General features: G+C 33.9%; 1 long non-coding RNA gene across 2 annotated transcripts; it reads right to left on the bottom strand.

Annotated features, from left to right (window-relative positions):
- Positions 5,906 to 6,898, bottom strand: LOC110267970. Of its 2 annotated transcripts, none has more exons than XR_002355953.1 (3): positions 6,873 to 6,898; positions 6,548 to 6,786; positions 5,906 to 6,296 (listed from the first exon to the last, which is right to left on the bottom strand). It is a non-coding gene; the product is annotated as an uncharacterized LOC110267970 (long non-coding RNA). The 2 variants fall into 2 exon arrangements; XR_002355954.1 differs by having other exon boundaries at positions 5,906 to 6,274.

The following is a 6,898-nucleotide window of genomic DNA, read 5'->3' as shown; positions in this document are numbered from 1 at the left end:
TAAAATCCTAAATCTTAGCAATTAATTATAAAAAAAAATTTACGTTAGTAATTGGTTGGGCTGTATTTGGATGCACTATAAAAACAAAACGAAGGATAATATCACATTTTATAATATGTTTGGTTAAGAAACAGGAACAAAATATACATCTTTATACATATTTTTTAGTTAAATTTTTGTATCAGCCTCCACTTAAGACATATACGTAGTATTTGTTTTGAGGTATTAGAACGAAAACTGAAGAATTGGAATTTAGTATTATGTTTGTTAGTTCAAAGACTGGTACTAAAATTTCAGTCTCTGTCTTCAAAATTTTAGTATTTTAATACTTCTAAAAAGTGATGACACAAGTGACTGAAATTTTTTACGACAGAAATTGAAATTTTAATAATATTTTATATCTAAAATATCCTCATTTCAATTAATTAATTTCAACTTTATCCTTATGCAAATTAAATTAAAATTTTATTCTTATTTCAATCTCTGTTTCCCATGAGACTTATTTCAGTTTTTGTCTCTCAGTCCCTATCTTTATCCCTAATATATTTTGTAAATACTAGAGCTTGCCCTTCCTTTATCAAAATCCTAGCTTCATCTTCTCTTTCATTCTGCAGCTGCGCAACCAACAAAGAAGAAGAAAAGTTCGTCCAATCTGGTGTCATTCCTTCTTATTATTCTTCTTTTTTCTCTTTCTCTTTTGTCTCTTTCCTATGCTTATTGGTATCGTAACTGGAGAAGCAAGAGTGAAGAAGATGAAAAGGCAAAAAAGATGAAAGAAGAGTATGAAAGTGGAGTAAAGAAAATAAATGGTTAAGAAGATGAAAGAAGGTGGATGTTACAATACTCCGGTATTGTTTGGAGTTTTAAAACTCCCTTACATTATTAATATTATAATTAATAATAATTTTATTTTAACCAATTTTTCTTTTTTGATATGGGCAAAGCCCAAGAAAAAAATCCAAACCCACCCGACCCAGATACAACAAGAAATCTAGACCGTGAATCAACTTCTTCTTCAGCCACTATGCTGAAGCAGAAAATAGGGCTGCCTCCCCAATAACCTCAAGGTTCAAAAACGCTGCCGCCCTGTCAGGAGTTCCAAGCCGCCGCCTGTCATTGCATGCAACTCTTCCAGGACGCCGCCAGTCCCTGGTCATTGTTGTGCCACTACAATACCTGGCACGCTTTCCTCTCTGGTCGTGATACTTCCATGGTCATCCAGTGTTTCGACAAGACACTGCTGATCGACTTCTCGCCGTCATAGGTTTAAACTTGGGTTCCATATCTGCCGTTTTGTATATCGAAGACCTGGTGAATCGGCGCTTGTTCCTCTTCTGACCTTCGTTGTTGTCCCGTCATAGGTGGCTTCGTCTGCGTGCTATTACTACTATAGGTAAATACTATCCTCTATGGTTTCACCTTGCTTTTGATTCACTGCAAAAATTTGAATGTTACCTTTTTTTATTTAAATAAAATGTAATAATTTTTCAATCGTCTGTCTGTTTTTTTATTTTTAAATATTGTTAAATCAAATTTTTTGCATTGCAATACCCATTTACTCGTTTTATACTTATTTTATTTTGGGATTTGGCAATTTGTCTTGGTTGATACTAGTTAGTATTTTACTAATAATGTATGTTAAGATTTTTTCTTGCTTGCAAATTGATGCTACTTTAAATGTGATATTGCTATTGATTTGTGGTTATTATATTGTCATATTTGTGATGTTGAATTTTATTCTACTAGTATGTAAATAAAAGTTAAAACTTAAAATAATTTTTAATTGTGATTATTGTTGTAAGCTATTGTGATGATATAATATTTATTCATGATCGCTAAAATTGTTAATTTGTTAATTGAATGGACCCAAAATTGTTTAAACTTTGCATTTTTTTAATCAAAATTTTGTACTCCTTTTTTTTTTGTTTGATTGCTTTTCTTTGAGTTTGAGACATGTGACTTTTTCTATAGTGAATTTTAGTCATTTGATAAAAAAATTTTGTCTGTAAAAATAATGTTATGTAGACTGATACGAACTTATTATTAAGTTTTGTTAATATTTTATGCCTAATTATCATTGTGTAGTGTTTAATTTATTAGGCAAAAAATAAATAACATACATATTTTGGTGTTGTTTGATTTATTCATTTGTAAGTCTAAATTTTGGAACTTTATCTGAAGACATTTTGTCTTATAGTACTTAGTACTCAGATCTTAATTTTTATTACGGTATTGTTTATTTTCAGATTATTTCCTTGCAAATGTCATTCATGGGAGAGGACGAGATAATGGATGAATGTGAGTATGAGCATGAGGATAGTATTTTTTATGATGAGAAGTATTCTGGTGATGAGTCATATTTAGATGAGTTGCAGTTGCAAGAGCAGGAAGAAGAGTTGGGTGATGAGTTAGACGGTGAGGAGATATTTGAAGAATTGACAGATTATGATTATGATGATGCATATGGATTGGATTCAATTGAGGATTTATTGAAACATGACTTTTTAAGTATTGGTGAGGTTGAAGTTGACAAGTTTCACTTTGGAACCCTACCCATTGCTTTTGAATTTTACAACAAATGTTTCAGTGCAAGAAAAGACAAAAACTAGAAGAACTCAAATGACAAGACTTACTTGCAGAGATTTGTGTGTTTTTGACAAGGATACCGATTAGAGAAGTGGTACACTTTGCCAAATAGAAAAAGGGAACCAAAGAATGAGACAAGAACTGGGTGCGAAGCACAATTCCAAGTCAAGTTTGTAAGGGTAAATGGAAGATGGCATGTGACCCGATTTTCAAATGTTCATAATCACAAACTATTGGAAGGACAGTTGAGTAGGTTATTGCCAGGTCATCGGAGTATGTCCAAAGCCGAAATTGCACTCATAAACAACATGCGCAAGTTGGGAATTAGCACATCCTAGGTTTATGCTTTGCTAGCAAGTCAAAGTGGCGGTTTTGACAAGTTGAACTATGGTCCTAAAGACATGTAAAATCAAATAGCTAAGGTGAGGTGTGAGATTCCAGAGGATGTGAGTAGAGTATTAAATTTTTTGAGGAGATGGCTGCAAAGGATAAATCTTTATACTACCAAGAGCTTCGGGCGACGGATGGAAGGTTATTAAATCTCTTTTGGTGTGATGGTTTATGTAGAGAGGAATATGAATTGTTTGGAGATGTTGTTGCGTTTGAGGCTACATACAACAAGAATAAATATAGGTTTAATTACTCTATTGGTCCCTATAGTTTTACCAAATTTTTAATTAGGTCCCTATGTTTTTTTTCTTTTTAATTGGGTCCCTACACTATTTTTAATTTTATAATTACGTCCTTTTCATGTTAAAAATGTTAAAATTAACATAATATTTTTACCAAAATACATGCGGTCAAAGATTTAATTAAGTTTTTAATTATAAATACCTTCAATTTACGAAAAAATTTTCAGTTAACTCTAATATTTTTTATACTAGGAATGACTTAATTACAAAATTAAAGCAGTATAGGGACTCAATTAAAAGGAAAAAAGTATAGGGACCTAATTAAAAATTTGGTAAAACTATAGAGATCAACAGAGTAATTAAACCATAAATATAAGTGTCCTTTTGTTGTGTTCACAGGTGTCAACCATCACAACCAAACTATTGTATTTGCTGCATGCATTGTAACAGATGAGACTGATGAGACTTATATATGGGTGTTGCAACAGTTTTTGGAGGCAATGAATGGTAGAGCCCCATCCTCTGTGATAACTGATGGGGCAAGGGCAATGAAGAATGCGATTGAGGAAGTATTCCCTGGTACTCACCACAGATTGTGTGTTTGGCATCTCCTGCGTAATGTAACGACAAATATGTGTAGTCCTCGTTTCACATCTAAGTTTAAGGATTGTATGTTAGAAGATTACGAAATTTCAGTGTTCCGTAGCAAGTGGAAAACATTGGTAGAGAAATTTGGGGTTGAGGAAAAGGAATGGCTAAATGAAATTTATGAGAAACGTCGATCATGGGCAACATGTTACATCCGAGGGAAGTTCTTTGCTGGATTTAGGACTACATCGCGCTGCGAGGGGTTGCATTCATTGATTGGAAAGGATACTAAGCCTCATTATGACTTGTCCGAGTTCATTGAGCACTTCCAACGAATGTTGGGCCATATGCGATTTAGGAAATTTTATGCTGAATATGAATCTGCTCTGGAGTTCCAGTTATGCAAACTTGTATTGAACCCCTTGAGATGTGTGCTGCTGATACTTGCACAAGGAAGGTATTCTTTTTATTTAGGTCTATTCTTGTTCGGTCGGGTGCAATGAGAGTCATGAATTACCAAAATGGAGACAATAGTGTAACTTATTATGTTTGTAAGTATGCCAAACCAACAAATGTGTGCGAGGTTGAGTGGGTGGATAATGGTAACGCAATCACTTGTTCATGCATGCGTATGGAATCATTCGGCATTTTCTATGAACACATTATCTCTGTATTGGTCCGAACACATTATCTATGTATTGGTCCGTAGGGATGTGCGCGACATCCCTAAATGTCTAATTGTCTAGTGTTGCATAGATGGACTAAGAAAACAAAAGAATCTATGTCTGAGTCAAGTAGTTTTACTAGCGAATTACAAGCCAGCAGTCGACTTTGTATCCTCAATGAGTGTGCTAGGATGATGTCAGAGGTTGCATGTGCTACTACAGAGAGGTTCCATGAAGCAAGGGATCTTATGCTTGATCTTTATAGCTCATACAAAGTACATGATGAAGGGAACACGCCTTCGCAACCTGGACTGGGAGGTGGTGCCAATCCTAAAGGGCATAGTGGTCGGAAAAAGCCCCAACGTTGCAGCAATTGCAAGAAGCCTGGTTATAATAAAACTTCTTATTCAAAGCGCAATGAAAATCCTTTCAGTACACAAGGTAGTTCTGCCCCTCAAACTGATGTAAGTGGACAAAAATGATATATAATTTTTTATTCACTCATTTGATATTGGAACTGCTCCACAATGCTAATTTAAAGTGTCATTGATGTATAAAATTTTGATGGTTGTAGGTAAATTATGATGGTGAATGCATGGATAATATGGAATAAGAGTGGTGGTGAACCTTGGGATTAGATGTAGCTTTATTCATGATTAATTTTGAAAGTTGATTAGGGGAATATGCAATTACTATCTAAACTCTAAATTATTACTGTTTCTTTTGTTTGTTCTTAATGGTAGATTTTAATTTAGGAATTTTTTATTCACTCATTTGATATTGGAACTGCTCCACAATGCTAATTTAAAGTGTCATTGATGTATAAAATTTTGATGGTTGTAGGTAAATTATGATGGTGAATGCATGGATAATATGGAATAAGAGTGGTGGTGAACCTTGGGATTAGATGTAGCTTTATTCATGATTAATTTTGAAAGTTGATTAGGGGAATATGAAGTTACTATCTAAACTCTAAATTATTACTGTTTCTTTTGTTTATTCTTAATGGTAGATTTTAATTTAAGACAATCAATTAAGTTGTTATGGAAAGACTTATTATTATTATTATTATTATTATGAGAATTATATATGGAAAAGAGATCATGGATTTCTTTTTCTGGCTTTGCTTTGCTATTCGAGATCTATGCATTCTGCTGTTGTAGCTCACTCGAATGTGACTTGGCTTAGGAGTATGATATTTACAATTATGAAAAGGGTTGGCATATACAAGACTATTTGTCACTATCATGTATGATGTGCCAAATTTGGCTAAGTATGTATATAGATAGATAGATGATAATTTATTATAAAACCTGATATAATGTTGCATAAACTTGTTGCATGAAACTGATTTAACCGTATGAAATCAGCTGCAAAGTAAAATAAATAAACATATGCAAAATCCATGCAGAGAATTCCTACGAAAACCAAATAAGCATAAAATAAGAGCTGCATGATTTTATTCATATAATCATAGTTGGTAACATCAACTAATTACATTCATAATAGCGTATTGAAAATTGTGTTCTGTAACTATAAGCTATGTCCTTCTATACACATGACAAGTAAAATCGAATTTGGAGTTTCAATTTGCTAGACCTAAATCGGCAGCTAAATTACGATATCCATCCTAAATGTCCTCAACGTTGACCATATGTGATCAAGGACCTGCAGCATTTTGGAGAGCCTTCTCAAATTTTGCATCAATGTTCATTTTCAATTTCAAAAGCAGACGATCGACAATAACAATCCTGGACGATCGACAACAACAATCCTGGACATCCCAACCTTCTCCAAATCATTCTGAAGTTAGAGACAACAGATCCTAAACAATTACCAATAAAGAAGACAACAACAACAACAAACAATAAAACAATCACACACACATTATATAATAACAAATATGAGAACCAACCCTAACACAATCAAGTCTCTTTTATATTACCAAAGATAGAGCAGAAATAAAGAAATCAGAACAAAATCAAAAATGAAGAAACAAAGAATAAAGAAATAAATAGATATAGAAGTATACAACAAAAAAATGTGGACACTGGATAAGAGAATAAAGTTGGCAACCTTATCATTCTCTCTATCATGGCTATAAGCATTCAGCCATTAAGAGACATTGATTTTGAATTGTAGCGGAGTAGTTGCGGCATTGGTGGCCATGGCAAATCGGGAATACCGCACCGGCAGGGTACTAAAGGCGGCCGGTGTCAAAGAGCACAGCAGCGACAATTGGAGTTATGAAGAATCGCCGGGGAAGGAGAAGGTGTTGCCGGTTGGGCTTTAAGGGGAGTTGTTGGGGATGCAGACTATGAAACGAACAAGGTTTAAATAAAAAATACAAACAAAAATTCAAACATTACTCAACAGAAAGAAGAAGGAGAGAGATGCGCACCGTTGTTGTAGGGAGAAGAATCGGAA

The sequence above is a fragment of the Arachis ipaensis genome, chromosome B10 (assembly GCF_000816755.2).
Source record: "Arachis ipaensis cultivar K30076 chromosome B10, Araip1.1, whole genome shotgun sequence".
NCBI lineage: Eukaryota > Viridiplantae > Streptophyta > Magnoliopsida > Fabales > Fabaceae > Arachis > Arachis ipaensis.
The sequence above is the reverse complement of the archived record's forward strand: the minus strand, read 5'-3'. Positions and strand labels throughout refer to the sequence as shown.